The following is an 18,617-nucleotide window of genomic DNA, read 5'->3' as shown; positions in this document are numbered from 1 at the left end:
ATAAAGCTTTAAAGTCACAAAGTCACCATATTAGTCCATTGTGCTATTTGGGTCACTGCTTTTTAGTATTAATGAGACCTACTCTTTTAATTCAAGCAATGAATTCAGACTCTGCAAGGATTAGAATTAAAAGCATTGGAGGATGAAGCTCTTAACTTATTCAGAGGTCAGATGTACAGTACAGGAGGGGGATGGAGGATTTCACTTCTGTTCCTCCAGTATCCTCAGACTCTCCACAATGGAGAACATTTTGAGGTGCTGATGGAGGCAGCTCAGTTTCTCTTGCTGGTGTGGTTTTAAAAGCATGTACAAGGGAAGGAAGGATAAAAGGATGGGGATGAAAACAGGAGAAAGCACAAAAATGGGTACAAAGAGGTTTGAAGGTTTAAGTGACCTGTTTCAATTGAAAAACATAATTGATGTAGTTATTAAATTTTACATGGTGAGTTTGAATTTGACAGTAATTATCTGTCTATAAATGCTGCTGTATCATAAAAACACGGTGGCAAATAATTAATTATATACAACACCATGCATTTTGATTATAACTCTTTTATCCATACTATGTAGGTTATTTCCTTGAACTGGTTAGGCCCATTTTAAACTCCGTGTAGAAACTGAGGGCCTGGAATGGCTGTCTACTGCTGTCAGTTTCACAGCTAAATTCTTCACTGTAAAGTTTCTTTATGTCAATCCGGTTGATTCCATTAAACACTTATCTAACTTATCATCCTAGCCTGTTACCTAGCTCAGATGAAGTAAAACTAATTTTATTCTTTACAATATATCCCTCCCTGTCCCCTTCTTTTGTTCTCCTTTTCAATCTTTTTTTCTCCCTTTTCTAGGCTCTATAGAAACTGCTTTCTAGGCATGAAATCAACTTTCTCCCATAATCTAAACATCTTTTTTCCATGTTTCAAACTGTAACACATGGATCTACTCTTCTGTGAAGTATTCTCTTCTTACAAATGAGCTTTTGTTTTATACCTCAGTTATCTTTCTTTAACAGAGAATGGATCCATTATATATGTATATACATGCATGCTCAAAATATCTATATATGTATGTTTATATGCATATGGATTATAATTGTACCATATATTCATACACACAGGCCTGTGTGTATATGGGCTGGACCTGTATTTTCATTAGTAAAGGAAACTCCTAGGTGAGGAAATTCCCTCTACCAATGCAGGTCAACATTTTCTTTGTGTCTTAGAATCTTAGAGAATTGCTTAGGTCATTGTAAGTTTTAATGACTTGCCTTCCATATTACCAACATTCTTGTAGTCACCCAAGATCTCAAGTTCAGTATCATCCTCAGCTCTTCACTCTCTACTCTCTTCAATCCACATATCCATTCTATTACTAAATTTTGATGCTCATGCTTTTACAACATATTTTGTATGTTCCCCTTTTTCTCCACTTACACAGCTACAGCCCTACTATAGACCCTGTATCACCTCTTACCTTGACTATTTCAATAGCTTTCTAGCTGCAACCCCCCTCCCCCCCACTTGCCTCAAGTCTCTGCCACTCCAATGTATCATCTACTCAGTGGCCAAACGGATTATTTTAAAAGTTTAATTCTGACCATGTTACCTTTCTACTCAATAAACTCTAGTGACTCCTTGTTATTTTCAGAAACAAATGTAAAGTTTGCTGTGGCATTAAAGCCTTCATAATCTGGCCCCTTCTTGCCTTTCCATTTCTTATACTTTTCTCCCCTCTATGAACTCTATATTCCAGCTACATTTGTATCCCTGTGCTTAGTAAAGTACTTGGCACATAGTAAGAACTTAGTAAATGTTTGCTGACTGACTCATTAGGGTCACATAGACAATATGTGTCAGAAATATGACTTGCATCTTGGCCTTCATGGCTTTGAGGACAGTCACTTTGGTATGTGTTTGTATTCGTATATAATATGTGTGATATACATATTTACTCAACTTCTGATTTCATTACTATAAGTAAGGAGCTTCCTTTATCAGTGCAGAGCTGTGCCTGTTCCTGAACCTAGCCTTGAATTTAGAGAGTTGCCTAATTCTCTAAGGTATTAACTACTGGGGTACTCAGTTAAGTAACTTGCCCAGGAAACACTCAAAGTCTGTAAGTAATAGAAGAATTACTGATCTGTATTGGTGGAGGAAGTTTTCACATAAAGAGTAACATCACTGATGAAATCACAGGTTCAAACAGTTATCTATATACAAAACATATGCATGCTCATGTATACACACATGTTTCCATACTGGGAGATCCCTATACCAATAAAGCCATAGAAATGATTTTTAAAAACCCCACAAATGTATATTGACACATATACATGTACACATTTACGATATATCTTCATGAATAATTATATTCTTTTAGGTATGGGGAGGGAGGAACTGGTAATTTGAATCACTGGCAAACAAAACTCTTATTGAGGAATGACAATGATTTCTATAATGCAGATCAATAACTATTCTGCTATTTAGTCTTAGAGATCTGTTTGGGATAGCAAGAAGTCACATAGCCAGTATGTGTCAAAAGGAGGAAGTGAGCCCAGGTCTTCTGGACTCCCATAGCTTCTTGGAAAAAAGATGAAAGTCTTGGATGGAAGAATGTCAATGGATTCTACGTTTCCCTTTTGCTTTCTGTTTTTTCCCTACCCTACAGCATAAATCTTACCATGTGAATCCAACTTATGAAGCTTCATATGACTGACTACTGACTTTGGTTTAAAATACAACTCCTTAGTTTGGTATTTAATGATCTTCACAGTCTGATTCTACTCTGCTTTTCCAGGCTGATGACATATTGCTTCCTCTCACAAACTTCAAGTTCTAGGCAAATTAGCCTACTTCAAATTCCCTGTATGTGACAATCAATCTCCATCTATACCTACATATAGGTTGTCCACCACATCTGGAATGCTCTCCCTTCTCCTCTGCCCTTGGAAGCCTCCTTTCAATACTCAGCTCAAGGGGCACTTCCTATGTGGGGACTTAACTGACCTTCACAGTATATCCTTGATTCCTCCTTGAGAACAGAAACTGCCTCATTTTTGTATCCCTGGCATGTAGAATTGTTCTTGGCACAGGATTAGCACTTAATAACTTTTGTGAAAGTAAAAGCCTAATGATTGGCAATGGCTAAACAAATCATAGTATATGAATATAATAGAATATTACTTTACCATAAGAAAAGGTTAATATGAAGAATTTAGAGAAGCATGGGAGGACTTATATGAACTAATGCACAGTGAAATAAACAGATCCCAGAAAACAATACATACAATAACTGTGACAAGATAAATGGAAAGAATAACGTCAAAGGGACAAAAAAGGAAGCTGAATTCTAAAGACCAAACTTGGCTTTGGAGAAGACATGAGAAAATGTAGCTCTCTTGCAGAGGTAATGGTGCTGCATGCTACATAAATTGACAGGCTTATTTAACGTGCTGGTCAGTTTTGCTGTATTGATTCTTCATTCTTTTTCATTATTTGTTTCCCAGTGGAAGGAAGGATATATTTAGAAATAATAGTGATATGAAAACAGAAGATATCAATAAAATATTTTAAAGACATTTGTTGATTTGTTGAATTGAGTCAAATTGATCAGGTATTTTATGTTTATTTTATATTTAGGGTTAGAAGCTTACATTTTTTTGCCAAGAGTTCTGAAGGGCTAAATAAAAGAAAAAGCTGCTTAAGTAGTTATGTATAAGGTCAGTGCAGAAATCAAGGGTAATGTGCTTTTAAAAAAAGTCTGATCTTAGGTCTAACATGCCAGGCTCTGCAAACAGCAGCAAATTATACCAACAAACCAAGGAGTATCTTTTAATATGTGTACAGTGTAAGAAGTGCATATTAAAATATGTATCCATGTCTTTTTTTTTGGCTAGGAAATGGGGTTATGTGACTTGCCCAGGGTCACACAGCTGGTAAGTGTCAAGTATCTGAGGCTGGATGTGGACTCAGGTCCTCCTGACTCCAGGGCTGGTGCTCTATACACTGTGCCACCTAGCTGCCCCCTATCCATGTCTTCAATCATGCTGATGGTAGATCATTGCCATGCATGCACACATGCATGCGTCTGCACTGGGCAACAACACCAAACACTGGCTAGTGTGGTAATAATGAGTAACTTCATTAATATAAGTTCTGCTCACATTTTTATTCTGAAAGCATCATTTGTTATCTTGGATGGGAAACATTAAACATTGACAATTAATGTTATTATCGTGAGATATTGACTAAACTTAGGTACTTCCTACAAAATACAAATTGTATAAAAGGAAACACATTATATTTTATTGAAAGCCAACATTGATTCAATGGTTGTATAACATCTAATTTAAAACACAAAAATGATTGCCTTTCATAAGGGATTGGTATTGCCCTCCCTCCTAAACTTTGTTTATTCATATTTATTCACTTTATGTTCATGTATGTATATGTGTATATATATATATATATATATATATATATATAGACAGACAGATAGATAGATAGATAGAGATATATACATATGTAGCCTGCCATAATGCCTACCAAATAGTAGTAGGTGCTTAATAAATGCCTGTCTATGATTGATTAATTGTCACTCAGTCAACAAGCATCTATTAACAACTTTCTATTGCCAGGTGCTGTGCTAAATATCGATTGATAACAGAAATATAATTTGTAGAATAATAGAATGCCATAGTTAGAAGGATCTTTAGTGGTGATATAGTCTAACCAATGTTTGATTAAGAATTCCCTCTCAACATACCTGAGAAGTGGTTCAGTTTTTGTTTGAAAATCTCAAGCGAAGGGGCAATCCACTATTTCCTGTGGCAGCTGATTTCACTTTTGGATAGCTTTAATTCTTAGGATTTTCCCCCATCATCAGGCCTAAATTTGCCTCTCCACAACTTTTGTGCATTACTTCTAGTTAACAATAATAATAGTAAAAATAATAATATATGATAATGATAATAAACATTTATACGGTCCCTACACTTTGCCAGGCACTTTGCTAAGTGCTTTACAAACATTACTTCATTTGATCCCCACAACAACTCTGTGAGGTAGGTGCTATTATTACCCTCATTTTACAGATGAGGAGATGGAGGAAAACAGGTTAAATGACTTGCCCAAGGTCACACAGCTAGTGTCTGAGTCCAGATTTGGGTTCAGGTCTTCCTGACTCCAGTACCAGCATGTCACAAAGAGCCAAACTAAGAACTTGTCCACATGTCAGCCCATTAGAATCTGAGCACTTTGCAAGTAGGTATTGTTTTATTATTATTATTATTTTTTATGGTGGTATCTCCAGTACTCAATGCTTGGTAATAGATGATTGAAATCCACAAAGACAGCTGTCATGTCCTCCCTTAGTCTTTTCTAAGCCAACTATCTCCAGTCCTTTCAATTGATCTTCCTGTTACATGAATTTGAAGCCATTCCTTGGAAATTCACAAGCTAATCAATATTCTTCTTAAAGTATGACTTCCATAACTGAACAAAAGAAAAATCTCCAGATTTGATCTAACAAAGACAGATTATATTGCGGCTGTACTCCTTCTGATCCTGGACACCATGTATTTAATGTAGCCTAAAATTGCATTAATGTTTTAGCCACCACACATCACACTGTTAATTCACATTGCAGTTTACTGAAATCCACAGAACCTTTTGATGAACTATTTCTATCCAAATATCTCTCATCTTCTAAGTATGAAGGCATTTTTCAAAAAAGCATGCCCTCTATGTCTTCATCAAAATCATGGATAAAAATATGAAAGAATCTAACCAAGCCTGGATCACTGAGGCTTTCCATCAGAGACCTCCTTTCTTGTTGAAACATCAAGGATTATTTTTTGGGTCTAGTCATTCAATCAGTTACATGTCCAACCCATCATACAACAATCTAGCTCACATCTCTCCATCTTGTCTAAAAGAATAAAATAAGAAACTCTCAAGTGTTTCACTAAATATAGGTAAACTATTATCTATAGGATTTTTAGATGTACTCATCTAGTCAGTCATTTTAGAGAGAGAAAATATGCTTAGTTTGGCATGGCATTTTCTTGGTAAAGTAATACTCACTTTTTGTGATCATTGGTTTTTTCTAGATTGCCCTAACTATCCAATATTTTCTGTGTTTTTTAAAATAGGAATCAAAGTTAAGTTGGCCTTTCTTAGCAGATTTATGTCTCTTCTACTTCTTGCAGATTAGAATAATATTTTACCATCTGTAGCCTTGTGGCTGAGACTGAGGCAAATAAAAGTTAAGTGACTTGTTCAGGGTCACACAGTGTTTGAGGCTGAATTTGAACTCATCTCTTCTTGACTGTAGGCCTGGCACTCTATCCACTGAACTACCTACTTGCCCCTATGATCATAAAAATATTTCCATGACCTATATTATGAAAAAAAAAGATTATTGTAAACTGATTTAGAAAGATGAAATATAGTCATTCTTATCAGCATTTCCCCCCCTAACCATTTGAAGCTCTATTTAAAAGATGCCAACAAGGACACCCATAGATTGACTCTGGATCTTCTTTTCAGAGACATGATAGACCTGGATATCTGAGCAGGATAGACCATAATTCTGCCCTTGGCTAATGTTTCTTCTCTCCTGATGACATTTAATCAAATGTGTCTCCATTTAAAGTACCCATCTCTACTCACAAGATGGAAATGACATCCCAGACTGGCAAAATGCTACTTTAAAATGGAGAACAGGATTGTTGTAAGGATCAAATGAAATAATATTTGTGAAGCACACATTACTAGCAAATTGTACAGTTAGAACTCAAATTCAGGACTTCTCACTCACAACCTAGTGTACTTTTATGAAACAAGCATTCCTATATTGTTTTAATGACCCATGATGCACCCATCCATGCATTTATCCAGTTCTTCTTAAACTGAATCTTCTATATGTGAAGTCCCTGTATTTTCATTGTTATTTAAGGGAACATGTAAAGGACCTAAAATAAGCTCCCTTTACTACCAGTGGCTATGTGTAAGCCCTTCTCCTACCTCCTGATCCTGTGCTACTTCTCCTATGTGGTTTTTCTAAAACATAGCCAGAAGTTAGGGATGCTGCTCCACAGATCCTCACACCATTAGAAGAACTTTGGAGGACATACAATTATTGCTGTTAAGAATCCATTTCCACAATGAAATGTATTGTCACAAAGTCGAAAGGATTTTAGAAGTCCTCTAATTTAATCCTCATCAGAAGCAAAGCATTCTTTTGATTATCTCTAAATGTAGACACTTGGTCTCTGCTTAATAGCCTCCAACCTTGGCACATTTGAAAGTGCACTGGTTTTCAGATTTTAGTTTAATTCATATCTCTATCACTTATCACTTATGTGACCTTGGACAGGGAACTTTCACTGTCTAGTCTTCAGTATCCCCTGTAAACAAGGAAGTTGGAAGACACCATCTATAAGGTCTTCCCATTTGAAAGCTATGATTCTAAACCTGTCCACTCCACAACTGAATAGCTCTCATTAATAGGATGGCCTTTCTTGTTTCCAAAGTCATTGGAAGTGTTTTTTTTTTTTTTTGGAGGGAGGTTCATTTCTTTATAAATGAGTATTATCCCCCTCTACAATATATATACACATACATATATATACACATACATACATATACATACATACATACATAGAGAGAGAGAGAGAGAGAGAGAGAGAGAGAGAGAGAGAGAGAGAGAGAGAGAGAGAGAGAGAGAAACCTAGAAGAGCTAATGTGGTAATTTAGTGATTATTAAGTCAGTCGATTTTTTTTTTATTGATTACATCTCAAACATAAACAATAGAGCAAAGTTTAAAAGATGTAGTCAAGGATTCTGTGATTATGAAACTTCAGGTAGAGCAACAATAGCAACAAAAACAAAAATAACAACAGTAGCAGCAACAACAAAAACAAAAACAAAGGCATAACAAACAAAACGATAGCTCCAGCCAAAACACCAAACAACAAAATAATACCAAGAAACAATAGCCAAACACAGAGACACACAATGACAACAACAAAAGAAGAGAAAAGATTGATTTTCTCTTGCTGGGTAGCAGGAGGAATTCCAATAGATCTTTATCGCTGATGGAACCCATAGGATAGGCTGAGAGACGCACACATTTAGGAAGGTAGAACAAGATTGTGAGTATAGCAGTAGGGATGAACTAGAGAACCCAAGTGACCCTAGATGTGACTTTGCTTGTCCTGCCAGGATCTATGTTTTGGGTGAAACTGCCTTCTTACCACGAAAAATGATACAGGTAATACATTCACTTGATTGAAGATTGGGGCAATGGGCCTCTCGCAGAGGAAGTTCCCACGGGGCAAGATTACCCCACTTCTAAACACACACCTCAAAATTCCACCATAGAACACGCACTCATGTTCTCAACACATATACTCCACTTCAAGGTCACATGTGGAAGATGGAGAAGAGGCTTTAAGTTAAGATATAACTGGCAAGCACCTTCCTGGCTATGAGAACTATGTAAGAATTCTGCTAGACAGGGACAGGAGTAATTCGTGGTGTACAAGAAGTTTACATTCTGGACTCTGCTCCAAGGAGCAGAGAATATATAGAGAGAAGGTGCAAGAATGAGAAGTTCAGACCCTTTTGGCAAGATCTTGAAAGTATACAAAGAGTAGAGGACACAAGAGGGTTTAGCAGAGTCTATTTACCTCTTCTATTAACCATGATCTCTGAAAGATCACTGATAATATAAACTTATTGTAAGTTTTAATGCATCCAATTCTATAATTACAGAACCATACCATACTTTTACATCTACCATTCATTATCCACACTTGCTTCCTTATTCTATATATGTCTTTTAAAAACGGAAAGTAGTCAATGAGTTCTCAGTGAATTCACATTGGTCCTTTTAGACAACTCTCTTTTTCAGCTTTGTCAGAATTGCTTTTCTTTGTAAAAACCATTTAAATCACTTGCTTATGACACATACTTTGTATATTTATATAGAGAAACCTGAGGCTATGAATTTTATGGCTAGCTCTCTTTTTCCTGTTTTTTTTTCCCTCCTTTACAATTTTGGGCATCTCTACTGAATTATTCTTTGTACACTCTAGCTACAGCTACTCTCTATGTTATCTGGCTTGGGAGAAGTATGTGGGAAATTTTATTCTTTTCTCTTCCTTTTCAGTTTAGACTCCTTTTTGATAGATTTTAAAGATTCTTAGCAAATAGATTCTTACCAGCCACTTTATCCCTGACCAGGAGCTCATAATTTTTCTACTTTAAGCTATGAGTCAGAAAACCAAGTACACAAACCAAAAGCATATAATACATTTGTAACCAGTTGATCACTTCTAGAGTCTATCCTTTTATTATAAAATCCTTGCTTTTGATCAGGACCACTGACAAAAGCATTACTAGTGCCCTAAAGGTCTTTGGTTTCTTACCTAAGTCTTCATAATATTTATCATTACTTTCTAGCAGTTTCATTTGTATTCAGATGAATCATCTGACGTAGGTAGTCACATGGAGTCCCTCTCTGTCTTTTGCCCAGAGTTAAACTGAAAAGCCTTGGGGAAAGAGAGGATGGGGTTTGGTTATGAACATGGATGGAATTGCTTTGGGTCTTTTGGGTGATTTTTGAAAGAAAATAAATGAAAAGTTTATGGAAAAGTGTAAAGTGCTACTTTGAACCTTTGAAAATGAGCTAATTGTTAACTCTGGGCTCTAAACTCTAAACCACAGATGCCCAACAGTCTGGAAAATTGAGATTTCGATTCTGTAGTTCTAAGTCTAGATTTGATTTGGTTGAGATTTGTCCTATAACTAAATTATGATGTGGTGAAATATGTTCCATTAATTGTGGCATCAAATGCAAAAAAAAATTCTGGAAAAATGCAGGGAAACCAGAGTTACATGCCAGTTTTAGAAATCTATTAGCTGTGTAATTTTAAGCAAGTTATCTTATCTTTTTGCCTCAGTTTCCTGATCTGTAAAGAGGAAAATAATGGTTCTCACCTCTCAGGGTTGTTCTGAGGATCAAAAAGATATAGTGATTGTGAAGTGCTTAACATATTACCTAGTATATGGTAAGCGCTATATAGATGTTAACCATTCTTATTGTTTCATTAATTGGATATAATTGTTCCATACTTGATAATTCAATGCTGCATTTTAGATGTAATTAGTATAAAATGATGAAAGTGATAAAACTGATGATTTTCTATGTAAGATAATTTGGAAATGTGTTAGGCTAAATGGACATCACCTGATTAGTAACACTTTCTATTTCATGTTTTAAATACATGATATTGTGTCAGAAATGCTGTTAGACAAATGAACTCTCTTTTTTATCTGGCTGCTGTTAGATTAAGAAGTGAGTTGTTAAAACAATGTTGTAGGGGCAGCTAGGTGGCACAGTGGATAGAGCTCTGGCCTTGGAGTCAGGAATACCTGAGTTCAAATCTGGCTTTAGATACTTGACACTTACTAGCTATGTGACCCGGGGCAAGTCACATAACCCTGATTGCCTCACCAAAAAGCAAAAACAACAACAAAAGCCAATGTGGTAGAAATATTTGGAAACTGTTAAATATTTAATTGGGTATATTTTGTTTTAAATTAGATAATTATAATTATTTACTGTTTGGGGAAAAAAGTTACACAGATCCTTTAAGAGATCTTTATCCATGAGATCCCTTGAAACTTTGTATTCAGGGTCATAGATCTTATCAGCCCTACTGACTGCATGTTGCAAAAGCTAAAGTACTAAAGTTTGAAAATCTGGAATTAAGAAAAGAGGATCCTCTCCTCCTACTCCATGTCTAAGGGAGAGAATTTACAAATTTACTATAATAAAGAGTGAGTTTTCATGTGAAATTATTTGGCTATCGCATATAAAAATTAAGAAAATGTATAGAGTGATTTAATGATGTAATTTTAATACATCAATATGAATAAACTATCAGGTATTTGCTGTAAGTCTGAAACCACAGAATGTGATTACTTTTAATTTATATGAAAAGGATAACTGACACGTAACTGTTAGGGAAACATGAGAAAACTAATAATATTGAAGTCCTGTGGATGTGTTTAGTGAAATCTTGCTATTTGAGATAAAAACTCTAGGGATTATAATATAATACAATATTGTTTTGAGCTTTGATTGCCTGAATTATCATAAAGCAAATAGGAGAAAATGGCATGTACTACAGTTTGAGAATTGCTAAATGTGGATGTCTGTCCCTGGGAAAAGTTGAGGGGATGACCTTGGCAGGGCCTAAGGTAGAATCAATTGTCTCAGTTTTCCCATTGTACTATTTCCTCTTGGAGCAGGAAATTTCCCTGACTGATTAATCCTGAGTCTAGCTTTTGATACCCTATGAATAATGTAGAACTTTACTACATGATTGACTATCAGATATGACTCATGCCTGGAATCAAACAAAGCCAAGGGAATTTTCCCTATATTTATGGTATATGTCTAGTCAGTCTGTGCTCTTGAGGGGATGAGTTTTGACATTGTTGTAACTGTGTCCTTCCTTTTCCTTTCACAGCAAATTTCTATAATCAGGTCAAGGAAGCAGTAGAACTTTTGTAATTACAATATTATATCTTTTATTTAATATTGAAACATTTGAGCTATTTGTGGTCAAATTATAATATAGGAATGATATACTCCTAAGGGGCAATTAAACAAAGTAATAAGACAAAGATGTAATGTAAACATTTTCTAATTAAATGGAATAGTAAATTTTGAGAAAGAAACAGGATGAGACTTTTTTCTAAGAACTACATGTATATGTATATGGTTGATTTCCAAATGCATCTTGCTTGCCGATTCAGACTTTGATTATATTTTAGTGACAAGTTTTCAAAATCAGGTTAATGATTTTTACATATAAAATTGCATTGGCAATTTTGAATAGAGTGAAATTATTTTCCCATTTAAAAGTATCTGCCTAATAACTTTAATAGGCAGAAGGGTTTATTTCACAAGTCAGACCCTCAGGAATTTTTAAAAAGATTGTTATATTAGGAACAGGATTCAGATAAAGAAACAGCTAGTATGTAAAAATTGAAAAAAATGAACATAAAAAAACTCTGAAGTTTCAGGTGAATTGTGGGTTCCTAATTCGATGTTCATCTTGTACCTCTGTTGTTAATAAGATCAGAATCATAAGGTTTGATCTGATTTTTATCACATGAACTAGTTAATGGAAAACCAAATTTAAGAGATTGTGCTAAATTGTATTGTCTTATTACTGGCAGATTTTAGAATTACTTAGGAACTTCTGTAAGTGATTAGAACTGGAGAAGCAGAGCCCCCTTCAGAGCTGCCCTGAGAATGAGATATATTCCAAAATGTCTAAGAGAAGGTATTTCCAGAGAGTAGATTACAACATAGGACATCTGGGACTTCAGACAAAATGTGATGATTAAATGGACATTAGGAACAGGTTACTAGGATACAAAGAAACTTGATGTTATATAATATTGACAGTCATTATTATATTTCTTTGGCCTTTCGTTTCATGGTGTTCATGATGAATTTTCTTGGCTACCTTGATGACATTTAAATCTCTCCTCTCAAAATTAATCCATTGTGAGCCCTCTAAGTTGATGGATTTGTAAGCTGACTTAGTTTACTTTAGAGTCTGACAAGATTTTGTACATCATCATTATTGTTTTTAGATTCTCTGTTAGCTATTGTACTAAGCTACACAAGAGGATGCTTCCCAGTGTTTTTTCCTTGGTGTGTAATATTGATAGTGAGCATGGGGGCAGTAAAAACTTCATAATATGTGATGATCACTTCATGATAAGTGATCCATGGGTAAAGGGGGTGGCCTCCTCTCTTATGAATCAAGGAGGAGGGGAATTAAGAGAACTGTAGAAATTGTGAAATAAACTAACTCCATCTTATAAAATTGACTCCATTTTGAATTTTATTTTTCTGTAAATTCTATCTGCTTGCTAATCATGGGAACTGGGTGACATCCTGTTTCACACCTGAAAAAAGTCCACCTGCTTGCTCTTTCCCACTTCCAGATCTTGAAACTGACTCATGCCCCTCCCTAATCAATCCTCCAACTAGAAATCAGATTACCTAAGCTTGTATCTAGTTTATAGCGTGTTAATTGTTTTCTTTTAATGCATAAAAATTTGTATCCCCTTGTATTCAGGGTGCAGTGCCAAGCTGAGGAGGCGTGGTCCCAATTTATTTTGTAACTGGCACACATAGCTTGATAAATTGATAAGCTCAGAAGCTCAAATCTTTGTTTCCTCAGTTATTTCAGATTTTGCCTGTTGCAAATAAGTATTTATTGACTAACAGACCAACATCCTGAATACATGATCCAGGAAAGCAGTGCACCTAGCCTGTTGTTATTATCATGTCAACAAATAGCTGTTTCAGTACCCCTGGAGGAAATCATTAACTACTATTACTTACTTGCCTCTTCTTGAAGCCCTTGTGAGATGATGGCTCACCCAGCATCTGTAGATCTACATTATCATTTCTTCTTCCTCCTCACTGTGTCTAACTCCCTCCTCATCAGAAAAAAGCCTCATATCTCTTACTTAACTTCAAATATTCAGTGGTCCTTCTTTCCTTTCTCCTGTCAGAATTCCTCTTTGCCACTTCAGTTCCCTTTCTTCCTCCATTTTAACACTGAAACTCTTCTACTATTTTTTTTTAAGGAAACATCACTAGCTTTGTTAACTTGTTCATTAAAGAGCCAGGCTGAACAATATAGTGCATTGTAGGGGTATTTGAGGATAAGAAGGATCCATGATTTCTTATACATGAGATACTTTGAGTTTGGGATTTTACATATCAAATTGTGACTCATCTATGACTTAGTAGAAAAATCCTAGGAAGCTGCACAAAGTGACCAGAAGTTGTATAACTTGCTCAGAATCAGTCAGTCCTCAAGATTCAAGATTTGAACCCAGGTCAGGATTCAGTACACAACACTGACTCTAGTAGAGAAGACAGTGATGATGATGATTTAGTATTGTGAAATCTTTGAAACTGGCAGAAAACAGTGAGTTCAGGTGAAATTAATTGATAAAATGTGACGGATGCAGAGCCTATTGTGAGCATAGGTACATATTATACTACTCATGACCTAACAAGTAAACATTTCCTAGATTTTTTTACATACATCTCTCCAGACTCAAATAGTCCTTGTTACGGAAAGTTCCACACTGAGAGATGATAAACACTGGGAAAATAGAGACATACTTTTTGTACACATTTCATTATATGTTTTCTTCCATTATTCATTGTGGTTTCAACATTTCAATGGTTGTGGGAAACTCCCTTTTTATTTAAAATACCAATGTTGCTAGGCTGGGTTTGCTTTTTCAAAAAAGACAACAACTTTTATTGGGGAGTAACCATTGCCTGCCTTAATTTACGGGGAAAACATCCATGGAATAAAAATAATTGCAATAAGTTCTATAACTACAGTGTGCTGAATAAACTGATTTGTGACATGGAAACGACAAGGATGAATGAAGAGCTAAGTTTCAGGTGTGTTTTTTTTTTAACCACATGTTTTTAAAAATCTTTAGTGATTTTGTGCTTCTTTCTTTCAAATATCAGCATCCCTCCCAATCCAACATATGAGCCTTGAAAGCTATCATTATCTCTGCCGCTAGCAGACAATCTATATCAAAACAGTTGTACACATAAAACTCTAACTACTTCTTGGCTGTATCTCTTCTGATCCAGCTGTTTCACTGAATAGCAGTTGGTGAATGGAGAGCTGGAACATGGGTAGCCCTGAGGCCTTATTTGCTAATGTTACTCACCAGCTGCTGCTTTATGTGGTGGTAGCAGGCAAGGCCTGGAAGTATGCCAGTTGCAGCAAAAACAAGAGAAAGTAAGGAATCTCTGAAGCCCTTCCATTTACCCCTGTCTGTCATCGTTTGACACTGAACATTGTTGAGTGCTATCCCCAGGGCTGCTGTGAGACCCTGCTGGAGTTAAACTGTGAAGAGAGCTTATCCTAGCCCCTCTGAACATACTCTTGAATGTGTCTCTCTCTTATCGTCCAAAGGGGACTTCTGATCCCTGCTACTAGTAGTCTTTTCAGCTTCCCATGATAAATTAAGCTGGAAAGGCAAAACAATTTCATTTTTCATAGGACTAACATTTTCTGAGTGTCTAGAAGAAGAATGTAAATGTTGATTTTTTTAAAGTACCCAGATTAATTACATATTTTTGTCAGTGATTCAATTAATATGTAAATATATTATATCTAGGGACATAGTAATCAAATTTTATTTATTATTTCCCAAAATTCATTCTCAAAAAGAAAACAAAATTTTTTTCTCCCAAACTAATTAAGGAAATTTTTTTCTTCATGATTGAAATGTAGCAAATAGCCATTATTTTTCACATATGGGCAACTCATCAGTAGTAAATTTCATAAGTTATGTAGATATGGAGCTGACATGGACCTAAGAGGTTCTCTAGTCTAGCCTTCTTATTTTATAAGTGGTAAAGCTGAGGCTGATAAAGTCTAGAGAATTTACCCAACTTCACATTGGGAATAAAATGGCCAAAGTCAAGATTTGAAAGCAGGATCTCTGAGTCCAAACCCAGTATTTTTCCCACCAGCTATGCTACCACCCTAGGACAATTAAATTTGGTTTTTGAATTAGACTTACCTAAAGGGATATTTCTAGTAGAATTCCACAAAGCTTTGTCTTGGATTTTTTTATATTTAACATTTTTATGATGGTATTTTTTTTAAGCAAAGATGACAATATATATCATATATGTGGGTGACACAAAGTTGAGGATAATTAACATATTGGAAAATAGAATGTAAATCCCCTAAATCTTCATGTGGAATGCTTTTTCTCTTCCTCTCTTCCTCCTAGCTTTCCTGGGTTCTTTTAAGTTCCACCTCAAGTTCTACCTTCTGTAAAAGGCCCTTCCTGACACTTAATGCTAGTGCCTCCCTCTATTGTTTATCTCTAGTTTATCCTGTCTGTATCTTATTTGTGTGTAGTTGTTTGCATGTTCTTTCTCTCATTCGATCATGAAATGCCTGAAGAACAGGGACTGAGCTTTGCCTTTCTTTGTATCACCAGCACTTAGCACAATGTCTGGCACATAGTAGGTGCTTAATATACACCAGATAATTATATGACATATGACATTATATATGTAAAGTAGTTTGCAAACCTTAAAGAGGTTTATAAGTATTAGCTGTGTTACTATTGCTGTTTGTGTCCTGGCCAGACTATATTAGGAGTTCCATTTTCAGTACTAGGTGGCCCATTTTTGGAAAGGCATTGAAAGCTGGAATGCATTCAGAGAAGAAAGACAAGGATGGTGATCATACTAGGTACTGTGCTCAGTGGGGAGAGGTTGATGAGAATGAGGATAGACAAAATAATACTTAACAGGCCACAGTAACTAGCTTCAAAACACCTGAACATCTGCCTTGTGGAAATGGATTAGATTTGGTCTGCTTGACACTGAAAGGCAGAACTTGGAAGAACAGTGCTTTGCATATGATAGGTACTTGTTGAGTTATATAAAGTTGAATTGAATGAGTGGAAGTTGCAGAGATTGATTTTGTCTCTTTATAAGGAAAAAGAGCTTAAAAACTAGAGCTGTCCACAGCTCTACAGGGGTAGGGAAGCATTGCCTTCACAGGTAGTGAGCTTCATGTCAATGGAGGTCTTCAAGGAGACTTTCTGCTTTTAGATGTTGTACAGGAGATTCCTACTCAAGTATAAATAGGACTAGAAGACCTCTGAAGTTTTCCTAGTTTATAGTTCTGTGATTAAATGATGTATGTTGCCCTTTAATTCATTTCTGTGGTCAGACTCATAATAAACAGCTACATAAAGTCAGTTGATACATTACTACTTTTTTTGGCCAGTCAATCAATAAACACTTAATAAGAGCCTTCTATGTTCCAGGTACTCTGTTAATTAAAGGAGTTCATATGCTAATGAAGAGACAACATGTAAACAACTCAGTATACACAAGATACATCTCAGAGGAGAAGGTGGGTTGAGGGGAAATAAGAAGGGTCTCTTCTAGAAAGGTGAAATTTGAGATGAATTCTGACAGAGGCCAGGGAAATATTAGGGAAAAAATGAAGATGGAGAATAATTCAATAATAGAGAACAGCCAGTGAAAAAGCATGGTGACAGAAGACATAGAGTATCTTGTTAGAGGAACAGCAAGGAGACAACCGATCAGCATTTTTTAAAGAGTCTGCTTTGGGTAAGGAACTGTACCAGTGCAGATAGAAAAAGCAAATGAAAAATAATCCACAATGTCAAGAAACTTACATTCTACTTGTTAGGTGATGGGGAGGAGAGGTGTGGCTAGGATACAACATACAAACAGCTAAATGTATGACAAGATAATTTGAGGAAAATGGAGGCAAGCACTAACAAATGGGGGAATCAGGTAAGGATTCCCACAGGAGTTGACACATGAGCTGAACCTAGAGAGAAGCAAGACTAAGTTCTAAAAATTTTAAAGAGTGGTTTTCAAGAAAAGGGGACAGACTGAGCAAAGACACAAGGAAATGGGAGACGGAATTCTGAGGTTGGCCAGCAGAGAATAGGCCAGTTTGCCTGTAGAGTAGGTAAATGGGCATCAGCCTGGAAAGGTAGAGTGGAACTAGACTATGTAGGAAGGATTTTAAAAGCCAATTTTGGCTTTTAACTGGACAACTGGAGCTGTCCAAGGACTGAATGGGCTTAAGAGGTAGTGACTTCCTCATTGTCACTGAAGGTCTTTGGAAACCGACTAACCTCTAGCTGGTGGAAGTTATAGACAGACTTTAAGACTTATGGAGGGATTGGGCTAGATGGCCTCAGAAGTTCCTTCTTGTGACTATTTCACAGGAAAGGCTCTTTGTAAACCTTAAAGTACTTTATAAATGTGAGTTATAATTCATAGTCCATCTCTGTGCAGTAATGGGATATTTGTATTTTAAACAATGTAAATAGTCACAGTAAAAGTAATTAGCATAGCAAAGCAAGGGTCTCTTTGGAGCAATTCATAGGAGATTTGCACAATGGAAATACCACTTTCTAGAAGTGCTTACTCAGGGGAAAGCTTTCCAAAGAAAGCATATGCTCATAGATACCTGAGCTTCCATACTACCTGACCTAGACATTCTTTAAAATCTATTTCTTTCCTATTATACTACCTTCCTGTGAATGCATACAGAATAGTTCTCAGGGAGCTCAGGGAACAAGAGGAAGAGTTACACTGGCAAGCTTCAAAATTCATGTATAAAAACCTCACAAGGTAAGAAATATTTCTCCAACAATTCCTTGCATCCCTCACACAAGATTATCCAAAGTTATGGCAAGAAGAAGAATCAGAAAGAGTATTCTCATTATTCATGCTTTAGTGGCCTTGGTTCAGGCCATTACTTTTGTAGGACCACTCTTCCTATCTTTCATCAGAGATCAGACTTCTAGGAACAGTCCACTCAGGTTGGTGACCCAAGCTCGTGTATCTGCATCCATTTCCAAGATTAATTCTTTGTATTCCCAAAGTTGCCAAAGAGCAATTCTAGGTTGTTTAGAAGCTGAATGTATATAATAATAATAATAATAATAATAATAATAATAAT

At 35.9% G+C, this 18,617-nt stretch overlaps 1 protein-coding gene across 4 annotated transcripts in view; it reads right to left on the bottom strand.

Moving 5' to 3' along the window:
* Positions 1-18,617, bottom strand: part of TOX (thymocyte selection associated high mobility group box) — a 370,938-nt gene that overhangs the window by 62,063 nt on the left and 290,258 nt on the right. The gene's annotated exons all lie outside the window — the stretch shown is intronic.

The sequence above is a fragment of the Phascolarctos cinereus genome, unplaced genomic scaffold, assembly GCF_003287225.1.
Source record: "Phascolarctos cinereus isolate Bilbo 61053 unplaced genomic scaffold, phaCin_HiC Scaffold_4;HRSCAF=312, whole genome shotgun sequence".
Classification (NCBI taxonomy): Eukaryota; Metazoa; Chordata; class Mammalia; order Diprotodontia; family Phascolarctidae; genus Phascolarctos; species Phascolarctos cinereus.
Note: the sequence above shows the minus strand (reverse complement) of the source record. Positions and strands in the feature narration are given on the sequence as shown.